Source organism: Melozone crissalis, unplaced genomic scaffold (genome assembly GCF_028551555.1).
Source record: "Melozone crissalis strain CALT ecotype California unplaced genomic scaffold, PUWL_Pcris_2 ptg000013l_1, whole genome shotgun sequence".
NCBI lineage: Eukaryota > Metazoa > Chordata > Aves > Passeriformes > Passerellidae > Melozone > Melozone crissalis.
In genome coordinates, this window is record NW_026535791.1 from 10379103 (window position 1) to 10406100 (window position 26998).

Sequence of the window (26998 nt, forward strand, 5' to 3'; positions counted from 1 at the left end):
TCTAATGCACAAGCTAATAGCTTATATTGATAATCCAAAATATATGTGTAAATATTTTTTCATCCCAAGCAGCTTCAAAATGAAAAAAATGCTTACTTTTAATTTTATGCCAATGAATAACTAAAAATTTTGAATGTATATTTCTTTATTCATGTTCATAAAACTAGGTAAGATGTAACTAATCACTGACTGATTCCTCTGTTATAATGTGCTTTTATTAATAATAACTATGCCATTAGAAAATGTGATTCTTCAGGGTAAACAACATTTGCTTTGGACCACAGCAGGTGGGTACAATGGCATCAAGAAGAACAGGAAGAGACTGATTAATCAGAACTGAGACCTTTTAATTGGAGAGACATTAGGATGCAATGTAAGAAATGCAGGTTTTGAAGCAGCATAATGAGTTTAGGGGAGCTAAGCCTTGGACTGTAGTGGGTTTGCATGACAAGATTCATGGGGGTGAGGGGAAACCTCTGGGTTGCTTCTGTGAGAAGCTGTGAGAGGCCTCCCCCATGCCCAACAGAGCCAGGGCCAGCCAGTCCCAAACGGACCCACTGCTGGCCAAGGCCAAGCCCAACAGTGACACTGGCCGCATCTCTGAGAGAATATATTTAGGAAGGGGAAGAATGACCACAGCAGCTCAACAGAGTAGTGAGAAGCACAGCCCTGCAGACACCAAGGTCAGTGGAGTGGGAGCAGGTGCTCCAGGTGCTGGATCAGAGATGCCCCTGCAGCCAGTGGTGCAGACCATGGTGAAGCAGCTGTGCCGCTCCACAGCCCTGGGAGGTCCATCAGGGTGCAAGAGACCCACCTGCAGTCCGTGGAGAAGACCCGCATAGGGGTGGGTGGATGTGAACAAAGGAGGCTGTGACCCTGGGGGAAGCCTGCACTGGAGCAGGCTCCTGGCGGGACCTGTGGGCCCATGAAGAGGTGAGCCCACACTGGAGCAGGTTTCCAGGCAGGACTTGTGACCCTGTGAGGGACCCACACTGGAGGAGCCCTTTCCTGTAGGACTGCACCCCATGGAAGGGACCCGTACTGGGGTAGCACATGAAGGACTGCAGCCTGGGTAAGGACACATGTGAGCCAATGCAGGCTGAGTCCTTTTCTGTCTGAAAGAGTAGTGCAAATGTGTGACATCCCAAGGGTTTGAAAAGTTGTCAGAGGGTGTGATCTATGTCAGTAACAACAAGATGCTGAGCACTGCTGGAATCAAGTGAATATTTCAATCCCATATCAAAACATATCAAGAGCAGAATTAGCTTTTCAGTGCAGCTGCTGAGCAAAGAACCCAGCAACACGACAAAATGAGAAACACAAAGTGGTGCTCGGTTCAGATTCTACAGTGACATGAGGTACAGACTTTGTGGCAATTCTGAACTACAAGATTATCATCTCTAATGCTCTGTCACAGAGAAGCACGACAGAATCAACTTATTTTTGTATTGTTTGTAACTAAAAATCCATTATAGTACAGTGAAACACCTTCAAATTTAATAGTTCCTCAAAGTCTGGAAATGTATTGATCATGGGCTTTCTGCCTACTCAGACTTGCCTCCACTTTGGCTGCTCATATACAATAACAAAGATAACACCTTTCAGTGCTAAGGAATTGACATCACCCTTTGGCATGAGCTTTCAAACATTACTCTGGTGAAAATGAGAACTGTACAAGCCTGTGGCTGGGTTATGTTTCTGCCACTGCCACCTCAGGGGAACATGATTATAAATACATAATTATAAACAGTAAATTTTCAGGTAGATGTTAGAAAAATGAAATTAAATTATGACTCCTTTTCCCAACAGACAAACTGGAAATACAAATGAATAGTTAACCTTTTGCTAAAGAATCTCTTGATTTATTTTCTGTGGATGTCTTGAAGAGAAACATGTGCACTTAAATTATAAACTTCAAGTCTGAAGAAAAAGAGGAATTTTTACTTTGTGATATGTGTAATTAGAGTGAGAAAGACAGAAAAGAACAGTGGATTCTACATGGCTCAGTGAGTAGTCTCCCAACTCTTATTTTCAGTATTATATGACTCAGTAAATTCCTATTCTCTTAAATTCTGCAGTTCCACAGCCTGAGATACATTTTTAACAAACTCAGAACAACAAGTTCAGCTGGGCAGAGACTGTGAAAATCCAAGTGAATAACAAAAGTTCTTTCACAATTTCCATTAGATCCATATGCTATAGTGAGTAATAAGCAGAATTTTAACACATGTACAGGAACTAAAGGATTGATTACTAGCATTAGCAAGCATTTCTACAAGGTAATGATTCAGGTTTTGCAGCACTGTTTGATCTTCATTTCAATTAGCAGAATAGAAATTACGCTCCCAGCATTGAAATAGACTGACATAAACAAAACACAAGACATTTTATAAATCTTCCTTTCTTGTCTGTGCATAAAAGAGTTATAACCAGTTACGTGCCTCAGCTACCTCTGCCAAGTTGGCTTCAGGAAAAGAAAGAGTACTCTGTAACTCTTATTTTATAAAAAGGGACAAGACAAACACTTTGGAGTCATGGTTCCCAAAAGCTGAGATGAATTTTCTCTAATCACCATGCCCATTTCCTGTCAAACAGAATTTGCTTCACTCATACTAATGCAAATGTGTGTCTGTAGTTTCAGGGTGGCATACAGGATTGAACGTGCGCTTCTAGGCTCCTTATCTCAAAAAAAGGAGCCAGTAGTACTGGAAAACCTTCAGACAAGAGCAGCAGAATGATTAAATCTCCAGAAGACCTTCCAGAAGCAGAATGACTAAATAAGGCGCAAATCTTCACTCTGTGAAAGGAGAACAGATGGAAGATGTAATGCAGGTCTGTGTAATTATTGGTGACAAGAAAAGGACAGACATGGATTATTTGTTCATTGGCTTTTCAGGTATGAAATCCAGAAGCAATCAAACAGGCAATAAGTCAGGTTCAAGTAAAAGTAAGAGCTGATAAGACTTCAAGCAACTACTTGAGAAATTCATTGCTGAAAGATTGTGAAGATGCTAAAATATTCTGTGGGCTACATAGAAGATTGCATGACTTGGTGAAACAGAAACCCACAGAGGATCAAAAAACACAGAGAAACTGTTTTTTGGCAAAGAAAGGCCCTGCTGAGTCCTACAGCAAGTGAAGGTACTCTGTTGCTGTACTTCTGTCTATAGATACACTTTTTTTGCCACTGTTAAATGCATGCTACAGGGCTTAAAAAAATCTAGATGCAGGCAGTAAGACTGTGGCTATATTCAAATGAGTTGAAAAAATTTCCCAAAACATCAACACAGCTTATTTTCTTCATTTAAGTTATTATCTTCCAGATTGTAATCCACTACAGTTTACAAGTTCATTGTACTACTTCGCACAAGTAATGGGATTTACATATCTGATACGCAGGAAATCAACACTTTTTCAAGAGGAAGTTCCAACACAATTTTTACAGAAAAATACACAAATTATCAAGATCACTTGACACTTCAAATGGTAGTCTTTCACTTTCAATTGATTTTATTTGGAGAAAAAAAAAAAAAAAAAGAAGAAGATTGTTTTCATTGCCTAGCTCCATGTATTTGTTCCAGTACAGTATATTCATTTTCAGGGATCTATTCCAACTCTTCCTTTGTTTGGAGTCTCTCCTACTTGACTGCCAAGACACCGTGTAGCTCTTGGTCTGTGTCGCTTCTTATTCAACAGCTAGAGAAAATTAAATACCCTTAAGAATCTTATACCACCCAAATACATGAGTCATTTGATTCTCAAAAGCTGCCAGGGCTGCTACAGTTCAGCAATTACATCCACAATACTACATAGCTGACTGTTGGTGTCACTCAGATAGTGTTATTTAAGGCTCCAGTGGTATTATCATACTTTATTTTCTCTGTGCTTTCCCAGGAAATTTTAAGCACATTATCATGTCCCCTTTGATTTCTTTCTAGTGAAGTCTCCAAAATGGTGTATGGTAAAATGTTCCATCCTCTACTGCCAACAGCCCAGCAAGGCAGTTTGTCCCACTGCTCACAGTGTCTCTCAATCCTGATTGTTCCTAAAATATCAAAGGCATTACAACTGCTCAGTAGTTTAAGTAATAACACAGCTGAAGTCAGTGGCAAAGCAAACTTTGACTTAGCTAGGTAGGCTGGGGTTGAGGAAATGATAAATAAGTTAATTACTATCGGATTTCTGTTTAAATGTGCCAGATACTATAGGTCAGAAAGCAAGAGTTAACGTGTGTATAAGTACAACAGTACTGCTACACTACAGGAGCAATAGCTATACTTACTGTATAGCCTAAAAACTGCTGTTTCTTAAATGGCTAGTACCTCTTTCACTAACTGGCACTAGGAAATGACAGATAAAGTGAATTTCGTACCATTTTGAATCACTGTGAGAGAGCTTTACTGTACTATTCAATCTTAAATCTTCTATTTGTAGTGATCCCTTTCTCCTTCAGCAAACCATAGTTTTATCTACTCCAAAAACCTCTTGGAAATCTTTCCAGTACTCTTCTATTCCCTGGTGTGCTTCCTCCTAGTCTGTGTGTTTTACTTGAACAGTTTCTTAACTTTTTGTCATTAAACAGCTGTTAAACCTTCTTTCAAACAGGTGTTAATTACTATCGCTTTCTGATCACATCTCTAATCCAGTTTATATCTTTAATCCTGTCGCAACCTCTTTCCTTTTTCTAATATTTTTAAAATTAAAAAATCATACCTATCTTGAAATAGATATTATGGATATGTTCTCTCCTTGGTTTTAGCATTACAGCAAAATTGCAGTCATGTTTTGGACCACTACTGAAACCCCATAAGGTGAGAGAGGAAAATGGGAAAGATGAGGGTTTCAGTTGCTACAATTTTTGAAGCTTCAGCCCACTAATTAGGAACAGATCCATTGTCAGTAGTCCAGAGATAATAAGGTATGATGAATTGGGATCTTTTGCTTAATAAATGGCTTTCAGAGGTTGTTACTGTCTCTTGTATACTTGAATAAAGTTATTTACCTGAGGAGGATTACTCAGTTTATTTGTACTGGCATTCGAGGCTTAGATATCTGGAGAAGAAACCCCAATTCCCTCAGGTTTGTCTACCATCCACCACTAGGACAGACCTTGTACAGTTTAGGGGGTTTTGTACAACACAGAAAATAATTATGATTAGTAAAATTGAATATATGATTATAAAATAACAAAGAGATAAGCACCAGGCTCTTAAAAGCAAGAACTATGAAAACTTATCTGTGAAAGTCCAACACCCAAGCAACGAAGAAATGAGCTGCTTTATGGACCTTAGCAAACATGAGTGTGGACTTTATTTGTTCTTCAGAGCAGCTGCTACTGGCTTCACTTAAGCTTGGAAATCTATTTTGTGTGCAGCTTTTGGCAATCTTCATTTCTGACCTGGCAGTCCAAGTCAAATCCTTACATTTCATTAATTTTGTCGTGGTAGCACTTAGCACTTACCCTTGTTTGATCAAGGAATTTTCCAGTTCTACTGCATAAGTTAGCAGCTAGCACTGAAAGGAACTGGATAAATTATCTGCAGATGACAGATAACAATAATCAATGACTCAGAAGAAATTCAACTTTCCTGTGTGATAGTTCTGAAAACTTTAAAATATTATTTTAAATGCCTGAGATCTAGAACCTAGAAAAGAAAACTTTTCCAGAGAAAAGTAATTTCTCTGGACCAGTTTGTGACTAACTCAAACATGGTTACCTACAGAAGTATAACAGATTGGCTGGCTTTGATCTCTCCAGTACTTTTACACTCTGCCACTCTGTGCAGCTACTTCATAGGTCCAGGCAAAAAAAAGAGGGCAACATACTCAGTGTTTTGTAGACAGGCGAGTGCAGAGATGATCAAGAGGTTTAAGACAAAAAGATGGAATCTTGGTTATGTGTTTCCTGGTTTTACCAACAAAAGAAGTTCATCAGGGATTTCAAGTTACTGTTTTCCTGAATCAATCAACAAGGACCATATCCAGGTGAATGTCTCAGGGCAACTAAAACTATCAGGCCAGGATGATGTTTTCTACATTGGCTTAGATGATATCCACTGCTTACCCTGAAACCTCCTTTTTCACTGTGATGGTATCCTCCTCCTCTATCCTCACAATGGTTCTCACTCAGATGAGGAGATCACAAAACACAGCCTTCTGCCACTGTACTGACTCCTTGTGAAACATCCAGCAGGATCCTGAGGGATCACCTCACAGAATCATAAAAAGGTTTGGGTTGGAAGGGATATCAAAGATTGTCTAGTTCCAACCTCTCTGCCATGGACAGAGAATGACACTCACTTGATCAGGTTGCTCAAAGCCCCATCAAACCTGAACACTTCCAGGGATTGGGCATACACAGCTTCTCTGGGCTACGTTTTGTTTTTTTTTTTAATATTATGCACACTTTGGTCTTCACATTAAAAAGCAGGTTTCCAAGGAGGTCTAGAAACCATGTAGCACAAGTGTATTCTGCCTCATTTCAGATGCTTTCCCTGCCATGTGCAGTTCACCTAAGGATCAGTTTAAAATGTTATTGTTAGACTTTCATTAATCTGATTAATAGACTGCTGTGCTTTTAATTGCATGAGTTATAACTTGTACATGAAAGTGTACCAAAAAAATTCCTTCTGGGTAATAAACAAAATGAAAGATAATAGATTAGTCCTAGTTGAGCTGTATTTGCTACCAGACTTGAGAAAAAAATTCCTTTATAGGAGCTGTGTCTAAGTTTGCATAGTGTCAGAGCTGTCAGCTCCACCGACAGAAGTCACTGGCTTTTAAGAAGCCTCCACTTCCTAGGAGTCTCTAAATTCCCAAGAAAAGTAACTGCCTCTGAACTTTCCATGTCCTGGTAGGTTGCCATTAAGTGAAGAGCTCTTCTCTGTTTGGGGTAGCAAAGAAGCCATACTTGGCCAAGAGCTGGACTGTTTTTAAATCTTATGAACAAGTGTAGAGAGAGAAATACTCCCAGGCAACGAGATACTGATATAACTCTGTGTGTGCTCACACAAGACACACACTTTAATAGGCTATATTAGGCTGTATCAGGCTGTATTCCTGAACTCTGAGTAGCTCTTCTTTTCCAGTCACCAGAGCAAATATTAACTTTTCATGTGTGTCAGTTACACAGCGCACATAAATATTTTCTCTACATGTAAATATACATGTGTTCTTCTCTTATGTGTGTGTATAAAACTCTATATGCATATACATACAAAACTGTAAAGATCCATAAATGTGAATATTTTGGCAGAGAATACAATTGGAGCATCCATAATCTTGGAAATCATTCCATCATAATACAAAGTCTGGTTTCACAGTTGACATAAGTAGATAAAATGTTAAACCTGTGTTACCTTATGTTCAGTGAAATCTATGGGATTCACTGGAGGTATGAATAACAGCTTGAATATAATGAATATATAATTGCACACTAAAGTTCTGCTTATTGTAGAGACTTCCAAGACTGATATTTTTTCATTTTATGTGCTCTAGCCTTGAAACAGAAATAGGTTTTTGGCAATTCTATAAAATCCTGTTCAGAATGGCTCCTGAATGTTTTACAAAAGATTAAAAAAGAAGTTTGGTTTAAAAACTGTACATGTCATTTCCTACTTGATTTTTCACTCTTAAAGTCAATTTCCCAGCAATGGAAAGATTCAGAAATTCTTATAATCAGACACAGTGAGATTTTAGACCTTGTCAAGTACAGAAGTATATTTAAAACAAAGATTCACTGCCCCCCTCCATCAATATTCCATATATATGAGTCTCTAAACTGCAACAGTAAAAGGTATTTAGACAGAGAATGGAGAAAATTTGATATTACACAGGACAGATGCTGGCTGCAACCATGGCAATAATTACAAACAGATTAATGTTTCAGGACTACATATTTTTCTAAAATACTCAACAATGAAAAGATTTTGGATTAGATTCTCCACAACTTGTAATTGCACTAACTGCATTAGAGTGGAAAAGTAAACACAATGTATTTTTCATAAACTCCTAAATTATTGAGAAGAAACAAGAAGCTGCCAAAGCACTATAATTCTCTTGAAACTAAGGGGACAAATTTTCTAAAATTACATCATCTTTACATATGTAGGATTGATGAGAGGGCACAATTTTTTTATTTTGTATTTTGTAAAATTTCACATACTAGTGGTGCAATTTCGAATTACTTTGACCATTACCACCATCCTAAATTCACTTGTGATCTTAGTATTTCCCTAAGACCAAAGAGCACACACAGTTGCCATGTCCAACAAATAAGTGCAAAAATAAATGAAAAAGCACAAATCTTTTGGGATTTTAGGAACATTTACAATATGCAAAAGTGGCTGAGAGAGTTTTTGAACATGGCATCTTTGGCTACAAAATGACCTTCTTAAATGACAGGTACTTGTAAAACAAAAGCATGTCATAAAAGGAGTTTTCTCAGGGAGTTATGGCAAAGGAATGGGAGATATTTTGAACAATGAGCTGAACATCCAAACCAAAGTCATACTTCCAAAGGAGAATGCAAACATGCAAAATACAAACATATTTGATGTATTTCTAACACATGAGAAATTGCTAAAGAGATGTTAGTTTGTGCTTTATTGATATTTTTCTTTGTTTTCATATATAAAATGTGCACCTGAACTTTCAAATTGTACTCTTAAATCTGGATTAAGGAAAATGTGAAAATGTCCCATACTGAGAAGAGGAATGAAGCCAATGCTTAACAGGAAGCACCTTCTGAAACTGCTTTCAGTAGAACACCAGAAATTCTTCATGCTTGAATACTTTATTGAATTAAGGTTAAATCAGAAGGAAGCATCTTATTTCTTAAAATGAATTCCATCATGTTCTGGCCATAAAGCTTTGCTATCATGGGTGGCGGACTGGATTAGCTAATTTTTACTGTAGGCTTTGTTTTTCAGCAATGAGTTAAAGTAAAGAGTGTTAAAATAACAGTAAGTAGGCAATTCAGTAAGAAAACAATAATGGAGTAAGATGGCTAAAGTGACATGTTTCCCTAGTACACATGTCAACCAACCCATCATGTTTCCAAAAGAAAATCAAGCCCTTAAAGGTGTCGATTATCTAACTGTCACTGGGAGTATCATGGGGAAGATGAGCATGAGCTGACCTACTTGAGTGTGCTAATGTCTCTCAAGAGTCATGGTCTTCATTGTCCTTTATTTCCAATTGCTCTGAAATGGCAACACTTACCTTTTGTTTTGAAATGTCAATTTATTTCTATCCTCCTCAAAGTCCCACTCTTGCCCTTGCTAATGTGCCAAATTCAGCAAACCTTGGTTTCAGCAAAAGCCTGGTTGTAGATTGTCACTGAGAAGAATCACTAATCAGCAATGATTCTTTCTGAAAATAAGGATCCTGACATGTGAAGTTTGGGTAGTGCAAGACACCATGTCCTAAATTACTTGCTTTTTGGGAGTTAATAGCAATTTCCTGAAGAACTTCAAAGGCTCTGTGGACTAACCAAAAAAAGAGTTCCTTGAACATATCTCATCAGACAGACCGACGGACCCACACGCAGGTACTGCTGGCCCAAACCTCTCCTCAGGAACAGGTGATTGCTTCTTTCCCACAGACCTTGGTGCCATTAAAGCCAAATGAAATCCTCTTCAGTCTCGACCAGAGCTTACCTACAGCTTTGGGATTTAATGTACTGAGCAAGTGAGCTGGAAATCTGAAGTTAATAAGAGACACGGATGAATGCACAGGAGCACATCAATTAAGGCAACATTGGTGAAACCCCCCCACTAAGGGTGCTAAGCAAGGAAATACCCTGCTATGAGAGTATGCTTCTTTAACAAAATAAAATGACAGAACAGATAGATGACATACATCCAGATCCTAGGCACTGGAGAATCTTTTAAACTACAAAAACCTCTGAAGCTAAATCCTGTCTGCACTTAATCCAAAGGAATTCTTCAGATGGAAAAAAGTCCCCACTTGACCTAAAGCCAGCACAAGCAGTAGCAAAAGGAGGGTGGTTTCTAGGAAGTGAGCGCACAGTGGGGATGAATGAGAAATCCTTCTTTGATCCTAACCCATCCTTATAAAATCCAGCTTGTGCAGTCAAGCTAGTTCAGTCAGTCAGTGCAGCTCTGAGGATGGACTAGTGGCCAAGAACCGAAATACAACCCAGCTCACTGAGCATCCCCTGCTTCCCTCCCCTCTGGGCAAATCATACTGAAAAGAAGGGACTTTCAAACCCCTGTTCAATCTGCTTGGGGGAAGTATTTTGAAAAAAAGCAAATTTTAATTACAAAAAAAAAAAAGAAAAACAGAAAGAGTTATGTGGAAGTTTAGTTCTACATAAAGACACTGCAGCAAAATAAATGTAATCATCTCAAATCACATCAGTATTTGGTACAACTGGCCTCAGTGCATAAACAAATATGCTCAAAGTTATTATCACTAAGTTAAACAACCATGAAGAAAATATTTTTATGTAAGTGGACAGACCAAAATATTATTTTTTAATTGCTCTGTAGGAAGCATGATGCTTTCTATGAGAAAATACAAGAGTAGTTACAGACTAGGAGTTAGTGCAAATACCTGCCTACGTCATCAAGTTGAAATATGTGATCTCTGTGTCATAGGAACCAGGCTCCTTAACAGATTAAAAAAACATATTAGAGTTAGGAAACTTTACTAATCATTATGTGACACAATAAAGTACTCCAGTCTAAAACATGCAAAAAATAAAGCCGAGACACATATTCACTAAGCCAGGAATCCAAAACACTGACATCCAAGGCTGGTTTGTCATCCCAATTTTCCTTCATTACAAATGGGAAGAAATGCACTCCCTGCAGAGGGCAATTAATTTCTTTCAAGATATGTCATATGAATCACCCTGTGAAGTTACCAAGGCTATACAGACTCAGAGGTCTGATGCTACGGTGTCTACAAGAATTCAAAGACAAACAGTTAGTTACAGACTTTGGAATGACGGCTTTGTAGCTAAGAGGCTTAAGGCAAATTAGACAACTGTTCCGTAGGCAACATGGATTTGGTTTTATTCATGGCCAAAATTCCTGCTGCAGGGTATCTGCTAGCTAGTTAAAGCCACTATAGGGAAAGCTCATGTGGTGTTGCAGGTATAAATGCACTACGGAACACACCACATTTGAAAAACAAATTCACTGTGCCAGAATAAACAAATCCAAGGGACTGACTGCAGCTCTCATAACTTTAAATCATTATTATCAGAAAGGAATGGCCAGTACCTCTCCCAACCTAAAAAATAAAAAGTTGTCAATATAAAAAAAACACAAATGGAATATTTCACCTATTTTTCAGTGGAAGATAGGCAGGATCTATTCAGTAATCAGTGCTGAAGAGCAGCAGAAGGATTGCTTTTGAAGTGTTTAATAATAATGAGCATTTCCACATGAACATCAGTTAAAACTATTTCATCACTGAGAGATAATTTCTGTATTCAGTGGACTAAGGTACACTGTGGTGCTGGCAATGCTGAGAACATCTGAAGAAAGAATCTGTGCTTGCTTTCCCTTGCTCCACAGATACAATGTGTTCTCTCTGGAAAAGTCACCTTGCTCTTGGAGGAGGCAGGATGTGAGCACCCAGAACTGCGTGTTCCTCCTTTGCAAGAGTCCAGCTGACACTCCCGTTTCCCTTGGCAAAACTAGAAGCTGTATTTCAGCTACTCAACCCATCCACAAACTCCTAAAAATTTTGACAACAGACAACAGGATGTTTAAATTATGTTGCAGACATCTGTTATTGTTATGATGTCAGCATCAATATCAGGAAAGTCAACAGGATCTTAAGATGCCTTAGAAGAAAACAAGTGTCTATTTAATGTCTCCTCTGAAACTGTTTGTTTGTTTGGGTTTTTGACACCACTAGGGTAAGGTTCATCTTGCCTTCACCTGTGTGAAATCAAACAAAAATCAGCAACAACAAATACCTGATTTCTTTCCACTCAGGTATAAACTGGATGGATCAGTTGCTTATGGGAGGTATCTGTCTCTCCAGTGACTATACAAAGGATGCAGGTAGTTGGTGTTTACAACTACAATCAAATTTGTGGGACCTAGGTGAAAAAAAAAAACTCACAGGCCTTCACTGCTAAAATCCCTTTTTAGAGCTTTTCAAAATTTGCTATTAAAATATTTTTTGATTGAAATTAGTATATAGAAATGCACTATGGGTAACCTCAAATCAGACAAAATATGACCCTCCATCTTCTGCTATAATCCTATTGTTCATTTCCTTACTCAAAGAAAGTAAATTGGTCTGGTTTACTTTTTATAATGGAAATGAGAATAGCAAATCAATGCATAGAATACAATACTTATTGGCAAAGAAAAATTTAAAGTATATGAATTTCTAGAGGAAAAAAATATAGGAGAAAATATCATTTTCACTGAATGTAAATTTGGTACTCTGTCTTCTTAGTCTAGTACTCACTGGCTTGACATCAAACTGCTAATCAGTTAAAAAGCATCTGTATGCTAGGGAATAGTACAGATATCATCTTCAAATCTTTGATATTCTTCAGGGCACTACAGAAGGATCACTGGTGAAAGTTTATCCATTAATTTAACAAACATAGAACAGCATTGATTCTACTAGAACTGCTAACCTAGTACCCTGATGTGAGTGGGTACTTTAATTAAATGATGGTCAGAAAAAGAAGAATGATGGTTAGAAGAAGAATTTGAATTCTCAGTGAATCTCATTGAGAGTCAACTGCAGGGAGGTCCTTACAGAATGCCTCCATCTCCCTAGGAGATGCGAGATGTAAGGAGGAGTGAGGGTCTCAGGCCAGGCCAACTTCTCACCACACATTTTGGGCTGGATACAGAGCTGCATTAATGCCCCATTCACGCTTTATGGCCTGGGTTAATAATCACCCCCACTACTTAACCATCACTGAGAAAGTTTCTGGGTTCTTTGGCAGCAGCTGCCTCTCTATGACAGACATGACAAAAAGACACTAGAGCTGGAAAGTGACAAAAATTTTAGTTATTAAGTAGTTATAATTTAAGCAGTTATTATAGAGAGTTTGCATAAGACTCTATGTTTTGAAAAATTCTGTGAAAGGAAACTGGATTGCAGAGGTGGCAGCTGGCAAACTTCCAGAAGATTTGAGTTCATGCTATTTACAGATTTTATAAAAGTTAGTAAAGCAGCTTGGAGCACGTGCATGTGTATGCATGGTTTTGGGGTTTTTTTAAAAATGCATATTTTAGGCTGCTTATACCAACCATTTATCCTGTATCTACTGACCTCTGTGCTTTTTCAACCTTTATGAAGCACTACCACAGACTGCTCTGCACAGCTGGGATTCAGCAAGTCTATCTTAATAAGGAAGGTGCCTTGTCTTGGCATTTGCTGCATGGTTAACAAAGAGAGACAGTCACCTGTGGAGGATGCTTGTTCTGTTGTAAAAGAGATGACAAAATACAGAGGTTGGTTTACTCTCCGCTTCAGCCCTTCTCTTTCCAGGAAAGGGAGACACTCCAGGTTCACCCTGACAGCTGGCAAACAGGTATTCCATGTCAGTTCAGAGTTATCAAATGTAGCCACAACAGGTTAGCCTGCATGCTACAAGATCCCCCTAGGTGCCAGCTCTCAATCAACTGACCCCTGCTTTGCCAGACTGGCTGGCACCTTCTGATACGAGTGTTAAGGACATGAGGAGCCCAGGACTTCCCTTGCCAGCAGGGTCTTGGGTATGAATGTGGGTGCCATAAGCTTTCTGATTCTCTGGGCCAAGGAAGGATGTACTTGTGATCCTTAACACTGGTATCAGAACCACTCCAAAAAAACAAAACCAAATGCAAAGATCTTGTTTATAACAGAAAACCAGCGTATGCTGAGCCAGGACTGGAAGAGTTTAAGGGCACCACCAAATGCTCAGGGGCTGTCCATGCACCAGTGGTGGAATGGAGGCCTTTGCCTCCTGAGGAAAGGCTGACTGATCCTCAGAAGTCTCCAATGATTTGTGGAAAGCATCTCTAGAAGAATCCCATAACCTCTTCCCCTGAAAAGCCCAGTGAAAAGTCTTTCTCCATTTACTGTTCCCCTTTCTACCCACTGCATAATATACCAGATAATACAACATTCCAATGGTTCATCTGACATGCACAAGTATGTCAGAAGCTTTTGAAATTAATATATCAAGCACATACTCAGTGACCAAGAAATTGCAGAAACTGTCATGGACTTCAGAGATTAGATTGGCTGGTTCATAATCTTAGACAAACGTACAATTCACTCAAATTCAAGGAAGTTCTCCGATATCACTTCAGCCCGTATTTCGTGAAAAATATCTTAGCTGTAAAAAAAAAAGGAACTTTTATCCAAGGTTCTCCTTAGTTTTTTTCTCACATCAGTCAATATGTCCATTAAACCAAAACAGACATTTGAAGTGAGAAGAAAAACCTCAAATGAAACCAAAATAGTCCACAGCTCCAAGAAGAACATGATATAATAGTGAAGTCATTTATTTGTTACTTTAGTCTCTGTGGCACACTAAAACCCTTTTAATTCCTTTGAAAACTTCACTGTGCAAAGAAATTGTCTTATTTTTAGTTGCTCCTCTTTTGACAGTCTTAAATTCTATTTGACTGAAAGGTAATTCCCCTTTGAAGGACTTCTACATGCCTATCTATTACAGAAAGATTTAATTTGCTCAGCCTTCCCCTGCATTCACTTTAAAAAACAATATTAATTAATATGTATTTAGTCAGGAGAATTTTTTTTTTCCAGCAGCAAATCAGAGTGGACATGAGGATCCTGGCACCATTGTTGCTGGTGTTACACTGACACTATGGTATACTAAAACCAGTGTCAGTGTAATAAAGCAAGAGCAAGTTTGGCTTATCCTTCTCAGTGATTCAGGACTTCTAAACCAAATGGTTTCTGGAGTTTTGTTTCTTCACAAAACATGGTGATGGAAGACTGATTTACACACAAAGTTTTACCTTCAACCTCCCTTCAGTAATTAAGAACATTATATTTGATAAAGTAACAAGAACATAACCCAACACAACTTAAAACTGAATAGAAAAAGTAATGAAAAATCTGACACTCATAAAGCCATTAAATGTCTCAATAGAACAATGCTCCATCTATTTTTACCTGCTTTTTCTTTAAACAGGTTATAACAGAGTCTTTTCTTCCTGCTTCTATTCTGCCTTTCCGTAAGATAAGTTAAGGGGACTTAGTCATCATTTTCAAAATTAATTCAGTCCCTTTTAACACTGACTACCAGCACCACCAGAGGCAAGCACAGATGCCACATAGGATTTTCCTTGTTGGTTTTGCCATCTCACTCCAGTGAATCAAATCCCAGAAAAAGCTGACAGATTAAACAGTGTACTGATATGGAGACAGGTCTCAGGTCTTTGGAGGAGCAGTCATGCACATTTTTCCTTGTCAATTAAGTCAGGCAACAAACACACATACACAAAAAGGTGAAAGCTAATCCCTTAACTGTTTTTTTTACATGTGTCCTTCAATATATACTTGGTGGTCTCTCCACGCTGAAAAATTGCACGCCCACTGTCACCAAGAGTAGAACCGCATTGGTTAGGACCCAACATTTTCAGTAGATAAGCGAAGCTATCTCAAAAAGATAATCAAAATTATACCAGGTCTGTAGTGACCTCAATTTCACTTAAATTTCAGCTAGCAGTATTTGCCTCTAAATAGCATGAGATAAGAAGAAATGGAATTTTTTTCTGGAGCTATTTTAAGGGCAATGACTGCTATACATAGAGTCAGAGTAAGTGGCTGAAGTTAAATTTAAAAGACAGACATATTTTTGTTTTCCTGTTTCCAAATAGAGTCTCATCTGTTCCTAAGTCAGAATAACAGAGGCAAAAAGAGAAAAAAAACCCACAGTAAAGAATGCCATCCTCTTGCAAACAAGACCAAGTCCTTTCAGTGTAGAAGGCAACACCAAAGGAAAACCATGTTTGGCTTCAGCTATTTTGATATTGAAGGATAAAGCTAATTTCTGAGTCTTGTATAAAAAGGGGGAGTAAATTCAGGTCTTCCAGAATTTTTGCTATTCTAAAACAGGTCAAAAGCACTCTTACTGGTGCCTGGCTTCCCTAACTGTACACAAAACTATTGCTAAAGTGAATCAGGTTAATTTATGGAAAATTCAGTATGCTTGCATAGAAAGCCTTGCTAAGCTATCCAGGTGTGGGCTTTGAAGCAAGCAACATAAACACTGAAATGTTCCATGTCACTGCAATACAATCAAATTTGAAATTTCAAGCAAAGTGGACTTAAAGGTACTGTAATACTTATATTTAGTGTGTATAACTTAAACTATGTCCCACTCTGTCTATTCTGCATTCCAAAGAAAATCTCAACGTGCACTGTTTCTCTAGAACTACCTATTTCTCAGAAGAAACCAACATGCATCCCTGTTACCTATGTTTTTTTCTTTTTTTTTTTGCTTTTGTGGACCACTCATGCTCTGTAACAAAAACACATCAGAGAAGGTGTTTTTATTTACTTCCACCTGAAAGGTGTTAAAATGTTGGAAGAGCCATCTCACAAGTCATGCGTAGAGAAATCTAAAATTCGGTTGCCATGCTAACAGGAAGTCACGCAACTAAGTCCAGTAAAACAAAAGTGCATAAATGACGCTTTCTGGTAAAAACAGAGAAATATTAGATTAACAAGTCTGTAGGTTTTGACAACTGTAGCCGCAACTACAGCTGCGTGCCTCGGTAGAGTGCTGAATTTCTGTCGGCATTTAAACCTCCAGAGCATCACCTGCTTCTTCCCAAGAGGACCACAGCTTCTCTCCCATCACCTCAGGCGCCAGGCCCTTGCCGTATAAACCCCACAAGGGGATGAACCCACCAGTCCCTTCCTCTGCTCCAGGAGCCGCCCCATGTCCCACTTCACCCTGCTCAGCTCCGGCCGCCTGCACCTCGCCGTCCTCCGGGTCCCTCCTGGGGGCTGGCAGGTTCCCCGCTTTCCCTGGACGGTTCCTGCGGACCGCGCCGGCGGCGAGCGAGCTGCCCTCGGGCAGAGCCGCCACGGGGACACCGCAGCTGGGCCGCCACCGCCGTGGGGACCGGGGGCGCTCCGCGGCGCGGCTCCCGCACCCACCCGTGTGCGCGACATGCGAACTCCCGCCCGGTGCTGCCCTCAGCGCCGGCAGCAGCCGCGGGGGGAGCGTGGAGCGGGTGCGGAGCGCGGTGCGGATGCGGAGCCCCCTCCTGCCCCGCGGAGCGGCCCCCGCCGCTGCCTCCGGCCCCCGGGCGCTCCGGGGTGCTGCAGGTGTCACCCAGCGACCGAAGGATGCTGCTCCCCACGGCAGCGCCTGCCAGGGAAAAATACCTTTATTATATACAAGAGGAAGAAGAGATCCTAATACTCCTCTGGACTATCACCAGGGGCCAAGGGCGGGCACGATCTTGCTTTAGGCTTCTTGCGTCGGCGCAAAAAGTTACATTAGATACTCATAGGCACTTCTTTTTGCAGAGGGTCAAAAAGGTAATCAAAGGCTCAGAAAGAGGACAGGTCAAAGTTGATGAGAACTTACTTGGTTTAGGTGCTTGCGTTGACAGCCGGCATCTTCCGACAGCAGTTCCAACAGGTCACATTTTCCCATGGAAGTTGTACCCTTTTCAATCCCGTTTGCAAATTAAATCCCTTCAGAACGTGTTTGTTTTGTTTCACTGGCTGCCGTCCGTCTCAGGCACTATCCACATTTTTTACTTTATTTTCTCCATATTTGCCAGACATGCAGGCACTCTCGGACGCACGCCACGAGTCAGCGGGTGCCCATCACCTCCGGCCGGGGGGACCGCGCCTGCCGCCGGGTTCCTCTGCAACAGACGAGAGGCAGGTTCTTCCCCGGTTGCTTAGCGCGGCGTCTCCTTATTCCCCCGGGAAGCCTCATGCCGGCTGCGGAAAGTAACAGCTCCTCCCGGCGCGGCGGTCCCCTCCGGAGCGCGGGCTGCGCGGCGCGGGGAGGGGGGAAAGGCACCCCGATACCGGCGGAAGGAGCGCGGACGGGCACACGCCGGGTTGCTCCGTCCTCGCCGCTGCGCTGTCTCCCGAGCCGGCCGCAGGCTGCGCCTCGGCGGGCGCTGTCCCGCCGCCCCCCGCCCGCCTGCCCGCCCGCCCGGCCGCCGCCCCCGCCGCGCTGTGCCCGCGCCGTGCCCGCGCCCCCCTGCGGCCGCGCCGCGCACCGCGCCGGCTCCGCGGGGCTCCGCGCACGCCGAGGCCGCCCCGGGCGCTCCGCGGGGCTCACCGGAGGCCGCGCCGGGCACGGGGAGGAGCGAGAAGGCGCCCGCCGGGCGCTGGAGCGGGGCTCGCCGGCCAGCCGAGAGCGCGCACCGCTCGGGACCCCTCGGAGGCGGACGCAGCAAGGAGCAGCCTCGACTCCGCGGAAAGTTCGCTGTTACATCGCTTCGCATCCAGGAAAGCCCTGAGCCGCTCCATGCAGCCGCGGCGGGGCTCTTTGAGTCCGCCTCCGCGGGGGCCTCGCCCGGCGCGCTCCGAGCCCGAAGCCGAGGTTAAGAGGGTCGCTCCAGGTAGCTCGCCCGACGCTCCTTCCCGAGGCGCAGCAAAGGCTCTGCCCTGGTTCCGCCACTCGGCGCAGCCTCCAGCCGGTGGTCCCTGCCCTGCGCCGCCCCACCTCGCCCGGTGCCCCTGGGTCAGCCCGGCCTGGACGTTAACGGGACCGAGCCGCGGCCAAGACTGGTAATAGAGGAGCAGAGGGAATGAGGCTGCTCAACCCCCCGTTCCTCGCTTTACTTTTCCTTTCCCTAAAAATTTGTGACAGAACTTAAATGCATGAGCTTAGAAATAGTAGGGAAAAGATACAACGTGCAGAGACAGAGATGCATAACAGAACATCCATGTCTTTGGACATGTTTGTTTGTTTGTTTGGGGATAATATAATAATTCAAAACAAAAACAATAGTTATTGTTATTTGCGGTCTCTCTGCACTGAGCCCCGCGTTGGGGTCTGGACACGATGTGCGCAGGGGCCGCCTGCCACCATGTGCAGAGCGTGCCGTGCCCGGGCGAACATCCCTCAACTCCGGCTCACTCCTGCCCCCCGGGAGGCTGGCTTCCGCCGGGCAGCATGCCACGGGGTTCGCGCTTTGCCCGTCTCTTTGGATGAATAGCTTCCCCCTGGGGGCTCCGAGAGACAAGCGGGGTGAAATAAGCCCAGGGCAGCACCGGGCAGGGCCGAGTCTCAGCGGGGCGTGCAGTGCAGCGCAGGCAGCCCAGCCGCCAGGAGCCCCTTGGCTTCCTGCGCCGCCGGGACGGGAGCTGGATTTCACCTGCCTCCCTGGAGAACACCGAGGAGTGAAGCGCTTGCCACAGCAGGCAAGCCTGAAAATGTCACCACAGCAAGTGTGAAGGAAATGCCCGCCACAGCACGCGCTGTGAGAACGAGCACCAGACCACCAGACCTCCATGGGCAGCAGAGGTGATGCAATTAATCTGCATTAAGCTGTGCAGTGAAAATGCCAGATGGATTCTGCTCTGGGACTTCCACGGTTGCAGCATCAAGTCTCTGTGTCGAACTGCTGTGTGAACCACTGGCACATGTATTTTAGATGTGCCCCAAATTAGGCACTGCTGGGATTTCAGCAGAAGCATAGTGCCTTTGGGGACCTGCTCAGAAAGCAGCCTCATCCCACTGGGCAGTGTGCAGTACAGGCAGTACAGGTCTCTGCGGGTCTCTATCTAAGAGACGCCAACGGAACACGTGAGATCAACTCGTGTCAGTTCAAATACTGATCAAATACCAAAAGCAGCTGCTTGGAAAGCTGAGCCAGTCATTCTAGTAAGCATACATGGATGTATGCAAATGTTTGTGTAGACCCATACATGCATATCCACACAAAGGCAAGGAGAGAGGGCTGGGTAAATAGACGCACACGCGAGGACCAGAGAGCCTGCAATGGCTGCTCCATCAGATTTCATTGGAGTTGGAAATGTGAGCACATCAAAATGTTATTGGAACATTTGTACCTCTCGTGCAGGCTACCAACAGCACTGGTGTTGCTCTGTGTTGCTACAGTTTGGAAGTGTAATCACAGCTTACTTTCAGAGACATTTCCCAGAGCAGAGTGCTTTTTCCCCCATAAATTTTTTTATTAGATCATGAGAAGCCAACTTCTGTTTTGAGTGTAATATTTAATTTTTCACAAGCAAATACCTCTATAATTAACAGTATTTCCTGTGCCTTTTATGCATATTGTGACATTTCTACTCTGCAGGGGTGAGCACAACATGGCACTATCAATGTGTTTTACGTTTTCTGGCATTTTACATATCATAACCCATTAGCAGTCTCCCGTGGGTCTTCCCAAGCTTATAATTCCTTATTAAACTAATGTTCAGATGAAATCTCTGTGGTATTCCTCAGATAAGAATTAAGTAAACAGAATTTTACTTCTGTTTCAGGACAGTGGAGTCAAGATCCTTGCAACATTTTGAGTGTATGCTAGTACGTTTTATTCCCAACATGTAGCTAGCTGCCAAATATTGCTCAGCAGTAACTACTGTGGCCACAAGAGAGAAGTAAAGGGGAAAAATTAGGCATTCTGTGAAACCCATGTCATGTATTGAGGTTTTAGGGGTGATAAAAAGCATGATTTGGCCTCCCTTTAATCTGCTCATAGTGTCATGCCAAAATAAGTTCCCCTTAAGACCTTCTCCATTTCTACCTCCCATGTTACATCCTCCTTAGAACATCAACTGACACATGCCCAGGTGCTGATAATTTTCAATTCAGCCAAATTTTATATATCCAAAAAACCAATCAGACTGGGATTTACCCTTCTCTCTGCAGTTTGTGCAAATATCAGTAGGACATATCTCTTGGTTTTATTTCATGAACAGAAAAACAGAAGATTAAAGACAGCTTGAAAAATAAGATAAAGTTGGGGGATTTGGGAAATACTAATTGATTTCAGTTTCTAATATTAGTGAGTACAGCTAAGAGCAACAGCAGCAGCTGTGATTCAGTATAAGTTTACCCAAATCAGGTAAGCTGACTTGACTCATTATCTTTAAAGAAGAAAGGAGAAAGCAATGCAGAAATTTTAACCATATTTTCTCATTTGGTACCAGGTAAAAGGTTTTTTTATGCCTCAGCTCCTTTTCTTTATGTGCTAATAAAAGCTTTTCTTACAAGCATGGACATTTAAGAGATTATGAAATTTTCTCCAAGATGGAGATTTATATGCGAAAGAAAGAATCTTATACTAATTATTCAAAATAATAGTATTCAATTTATTAACAATTATTTGTACTTTTTATTAATTTGGAATAATGGAGAATTATTTTTCTCAGACTTATTATTCTCATTTAATTTAAAATATGCTTCTACCAATTTATTGCTCGTTAGAAATGATGTAAAATCATGCAGTAAAAAAGTATCTCTTGTTTCAGTTTATTTTTTTTTCTATGTTTGTTTTGGAGACTACACTTGTACACAGAATAAGGCTTATAATTTTTTTCTCTGTATTAATCTAATTCATGAAATCTGTAACAAGTTAATTTCATTAATTCTATTGTTACAGACCCTGCAGTTCTCCCAGACAGAACTCTGCAAGGAGCAAATGGTTCTTGCCAACCCACACCAAGCATTCCATACTATTAAGTCTTTTCTTCCACATAACTCAGTGTATTACCATTTATGTACTTAAATACCATTAAACAAAACTCAAGTTTCTGAGACTTGAGAAAGAGAGATTCTGTTTATTGACTGATAGAAGAATGTGGATTCTGTGAGAGAAGGTGGGGAATCCCAGTCAGAATCTTTCATTTTCTATGAAACATTTATTGGCAGAGATGTCATGGAGGAGGTTTTGTGGGGCAAAAGGGTTGTGAGTGAAGAGAGAGACATGCGAGCAAAGGAAGTAGAGGAAAAGATTGATTCAGGGATGTGAATAAATAGTAACACTTGCTGTTAAACAAGCAAGTACTGACCTCAGCTGTAGGACTCTTTCACTCAGTTTGTTTTTCTGTGCCAGACTAGAATCTTGAAGTATATTTCTTTTACGTTTGTCTTTGGTTGGCCTGTTGTTTTGGGGTGGAGTTTTGTTTTTGTTTGTTTGTTTTCATTAAAAGGAAAAAATTAAAAAATGGAAGCAAACATAAGTGAACTACTAGAAAAAAATATACAATATTAATATTTGGTATTTTCTCAACCTTAATTTCAGGTCATGACAAGCAAGTTCTTTTCTGACTTTTTCTCAAGAATTTTGAGTTATTCAGGTAAGAAGATATTTGAAGTTTGTATTTTAATACAGGGAAGAAAGTGGCTTAGGTTTATTGACAGTTAAATTGCTATTTAATTTTATTATTGCAGTTTACATTGGAAATATGCAGAATTCTATGTAGATTCCCATTTTATTACTACTTAAATCTCAACAATTCATATTTTTGGTGGAAAGCAAGCAATTAAACTTCTTTTATCTGCCTACATTTGTCAGTTTCACAGAATTCACATCTGTTATTTTTACTGACATGCTACAAGCTCTTTCTCCTTTCTTATAACCAGAGTTTTTGAATGATTCAAGCTTGTTTTTCTTACATCAGAAAGCGGAACTTGGTGCAATAAGGTTCACTGCTTTCTTTTGCAATTTTTTAATGAATAGTAGAACAACATTACTGAAGTTTTTGGTGTTTTTCAAAGTAATTTAATTTTTGTCCTCTCTGATTATTTTCATGTCTGTGCTTCCCAGTAAGCACTTAGTTTCTGTCAGAATACTCGGCTGTTACATTTTGGGGTTTTTCTGGCACAGTCTTTCAGTGTCAGGGTTTTAGGAAGGAAAGGTCTAATGAATCAAACCCTGTGCTGGAGTGGGATGTGGCTCCAGACTACAGACATCTAAATTTAGGTGTGCACATTTGAATTCCTAAGTGTCCTAAGCTCCCTGTAGAGCCAATGGAAATTTATTCAACACAGTGATGGGATTATAGAGAAAAGTTCAGCTTTGAGTGTGCATTTTGACTTCTGGGTGAGCTCCATCCTGTCTAAGCATTCTACTGAACAGGACAAACCCCAAAGCAGAGGTGCCTTGTGCTGTTTGAGGTTCCTAAGACCATCCAAGATGCTTGCAAAAGGTGAACAGATAGTTTTTGAACTGCCTTGAATTGCCTTGCCAAGGAAATTGCCTTATAGGTTTTCTGTATGTTTCTGTATGTTAGACCAAATATTCTGTGAAATTTTACAGGTTTTGGACACCTATACACAGCCACCTGAATCCACACTACATCCCTTTAGGCTCTAACAGGAGATCAAATCTCACATATAAACGACACCGGCATGATAGACACTCAGATGTTTGAATCTTCATCCTTAGAATAACACAGCAAAAGCCTTAAGACAGCAAAGTTTGTTGAAAAAGAGTAGAAAGTAAACCTAAGGAATGATCTCTTTCTCATTTTTCTGAAAGAACTGAAACCTTTACCTGCTTTTATAGGGGTGGTATCCTGGTAAAGGACCTGAAATCTTGGAAACAAGTGGCATATTTGAATCAAGAGAAAAGAAAACAAGAGGCAGGGTTCCAGGGAAGCTAGCCAGGGATTTTACGTATCTTTAAGTATGCGGAATAAACAGAAAGAACAAAATGTCTTGCTACACAAACAAAGCTATAACTTAATCAGCAAGACAGAGACTTTGTAGGATAAATCAAAGGATTGGAGTGTTGATGGAGAGCAGTACAAGCTGTTCAAGAAAGAAAGGCTGGGAAAAGGGGAAGGCAACATTGCATTACCAAGAATGTGTTTATGATTTGTTAAAGAGAAGGCAGATACATCAAACATCTCTAAGGGAACCAAAAACAAGGTTTCAAAAGATTGGTCTACCTCAAATCAATGTGGAGAAGATTGAACATCTTAAACACACACAAAAAGGAGACATTTCTTGGAGCTGTTGTTTTACATCTTTAAGTGGTAGAGTTTATTCCTAGATTTTATTTTCTCTTAATGGTGTGAAACAGCTGAGAAAGACAAGATGAAGGCCTCTAAATCTGGTAAAAGGGAATTTGAAATAACAGGATAGAGAACAGCAGAGAACAGCACTTCAAAAAAAGAAGGTGGTGACACACTTACATGACTGGTAGAAAAAGTCTGATGATTTTAATGGAAGCAATATTGGCAAGAAAGCTGGTAGACATTCAGAATGTATTACCAGGAGTGTAACATGTGAGAAACTTGTTTTGCTCTAGGTGAGCAGAAGTTTTCATCAACTTCAAACCTCATGTTTGACAGAGGTGTAAAAAAAGAACCTCCTGCAGGGAGCCTAGAGGTCAGCATCATGGATAATGGACTAATGTGATCTTTCAGGAATATTTCAGCTGTGCTTGTTCTGCCTAAGAAAAGATACCTTTAAGTTATGTCATATAGTTTATAGTTGTGAAAAGGGGAGTACTGAAGAGACAGCTAACATCAGAAGTAGAAGTAGTAATCAATTTTTCATCTTAGCAAGGAATACCTAAACTACACATAAGTAGGATGTTCCTAACTATAAAAAGTGTTAAATACTGGGAGATTTCACATCTCCTGGTTGTAGAAAGTTGTGGAATCCATATCTCGAAACATATGAACCTTTTTCCAAGAGTGGGGGTTTTTCCTGCTTAAGGATTCTCTAAGTGTCTGAAATGAGATATTTTTTCTCCAAAACTTAGTGTACCCCTTTTTATCAATGGTATTTTGGGAAACTGAGTTTTCATGCTGTTAAGAAAGACATGCAGCCAATCTGTTTGCACTCTCAGATACCATTTGAACAGTGTGATTCAACTTCGCAAGCATATGTAGCTTAAGAGACCAAATACAAATGTCCTGGCCTTTACATCTGAAAAGGGTGATTTCTTCCCTTTGGACAGAGTTCTGTAAAAGCCAGGAGGGTACCAGTGCATTCCAGTGCAGGAATTTGGCTTGTGTCCATTGTGGTTTAAAACAATGGACCTCAAATGAGGAATTCAACTGCCTTTCATAGACAATATTTAGATTTCTTAGGGTTCCCCAAAAGTCTAAGTAGGCGCAACCCCAGCCTAACAGCAGGTCTGCACCCACCCAAAGAGCAGGAGGGATATTCCACTGTCCAGGAGCTTCACAGAACCTAAAAAGACACCAGGAAACCCGTCCTGAAGGTGCTTTTTTGGTAGTTTATCGCTTCCGTATTTTCTTCCAACTAGCATTGTGATAAAGCATACACATTTTTTTCCTTAACCTCTACTTGAAACTCTGTTTTAAATTCAAATCACAAATTACCCAAGCTTTCAAAAAAACATAATTAGTCTTCTCTCTCCACCAGACAAATACATCAGTAATGCTTTTAACATCTGAGAAAGGGAGAGGTTTTTAAAATTGTGTGGCTTTTACAGTATATTAGTGATCTGGCTCATAAAAAGGCAGAATGGCAACAGTTCAGCTTGGTGGTGGGTTGTGATGAAAGTGTGTAGAACCTGAGAGCATTTAAAATTCACTCATTTTGCAGACAGGCTCTAGAGCAAGTAGGGGATGGCAGATAGTCAGGCTTGAGTCATCACTTCTCTTCCTGCCTTGTAAATACTTCTTTTGTGCTGTTCCTGAGACTCAGTTTTCTTCCTTATGATATGGCAACCCTCTTTCTTTATCACTCCAATATGACTGTGCACTCAGGATCCAGGAAGAAATCATAAATACCTGTAAAACCATTAAAGACCCTGTAAGTAGGAACAACAGTTGGCATAAGAGGTTTGCTTAGAATGGATGCTGCACTGATTCTGCATTTTGGATAAAAATAGTTGATCTCTTTTTTAAAAACTGTTTTCATTAATGTAAAGTGTTGGAAGTGGATTATTTATATATATAAAAGATTGCTTATAATAAGACTTGCTATGCATATTGAGACTCGCTAATAAGAATAACGGCTACGTATATCTGTTATGGTGTGTTGATGACATTGAGAGAGGCAAAGGGTATCAAGAAGATATCAAAGGATGTTTCAAGATTGAAGTTGCTTTCCTTTAACTGTTGACAACAATTTCTGTTGCCATACCTTTTATGTTTTTATATAGCTAGGCAAAAATAAAGAGAATTGACTCATGTTTTTATTGTTACCATTTTAGATGGCTCTGGTAGCTTTCTGATTTTTTTTTTCTTTTGTCTGTGTGACAGCACAGTATGAAATTGGCTTCCTGAATTTTAAAGTGCTTAATGCATCACTCTAAGTGATGTTGTAACTATGACAGAAACTTACTTCACATTTGATTATGTGTGACAGAAATGCAACATAATTTGTTGCATAGATTCCCAGAACATTGCTTAATGATTAATTCTGTGAGACCGAGCTTCTATTTATCCTAAAATAAATAGATACCATTCTATTGCCCCGTTATTCCAGTGTGTTGTGTCCATAGTTATTAGCTGAGGAGAAGTGGCAGAAGCTGGGCAGGGCAGAGGGAAGAGCAAGCACGCTGAGGGTATGGCTGTGTTGCCGTACAGCTCAGCCCTGAGGTGTGGAGTTTTGGGGCGCAGGTTTTCTGCGGTGTTTTCCAGCCAAGAAAAAGCCACTGGATGGTGCTGTGGAGACAATTTGCAGTCATGGCACAGACCTGCAAGGTGCCCAGCCTCTTAGGCTTCTGTGAGGCTTGAGGGAGGCTCACACAAAGAATTAAATTTACCCTTCCCTTTCTTTTATGTATTTTCTGACACACTTTATAGAATTCCAAGGTAAATTCTAAGTCAACGAATAACAGTCAGCTGCAATCTTATTACAAAACACACGTCCTATTTGTGTGTGTGTGTGTATGAACTTTTTATCGAAGGAAACTGGTCAAGACTTTAGGTAGGTTCAGTATTTTTTTCTGGCACTGCACTCACAATAATATAGCCATAAAGCTGTTTGATTTATTTTATGGTAGTGGCGCATGTCATCTCTCTGGGCATTTTATGCAGGTACGTATTTTGTGCATAAAAACAGGGAGAGAGAAAGCTTTAGCCTCTCATC

At 40.8% G+C, this 26998-nt stretch overlaps 1 protein-coding gene across 1 annotated transcript in view; it reads right to left on the bottom strand.

Moving 5' to 3' along the window:
* Window positions 1–18069, bottom strand: part of TRPC4 (transient receptor potential cation channel subfamily C member 4) — a 132727-nt gene extending 114658 nt beyond the window's left edge. Inside the window, exon 1 of the mRNA XM_054271765.1 lies at window positions 17570–18069. The gene's annotated coding sequence lies outside the window, so the exon portion shown is untranslated. The remainder of the gene's footprint in view (window positions 1–17569) is intronic.
* Between the last annotated feature and the right edge of the window lie 8929 nt (window positions 18070–26998).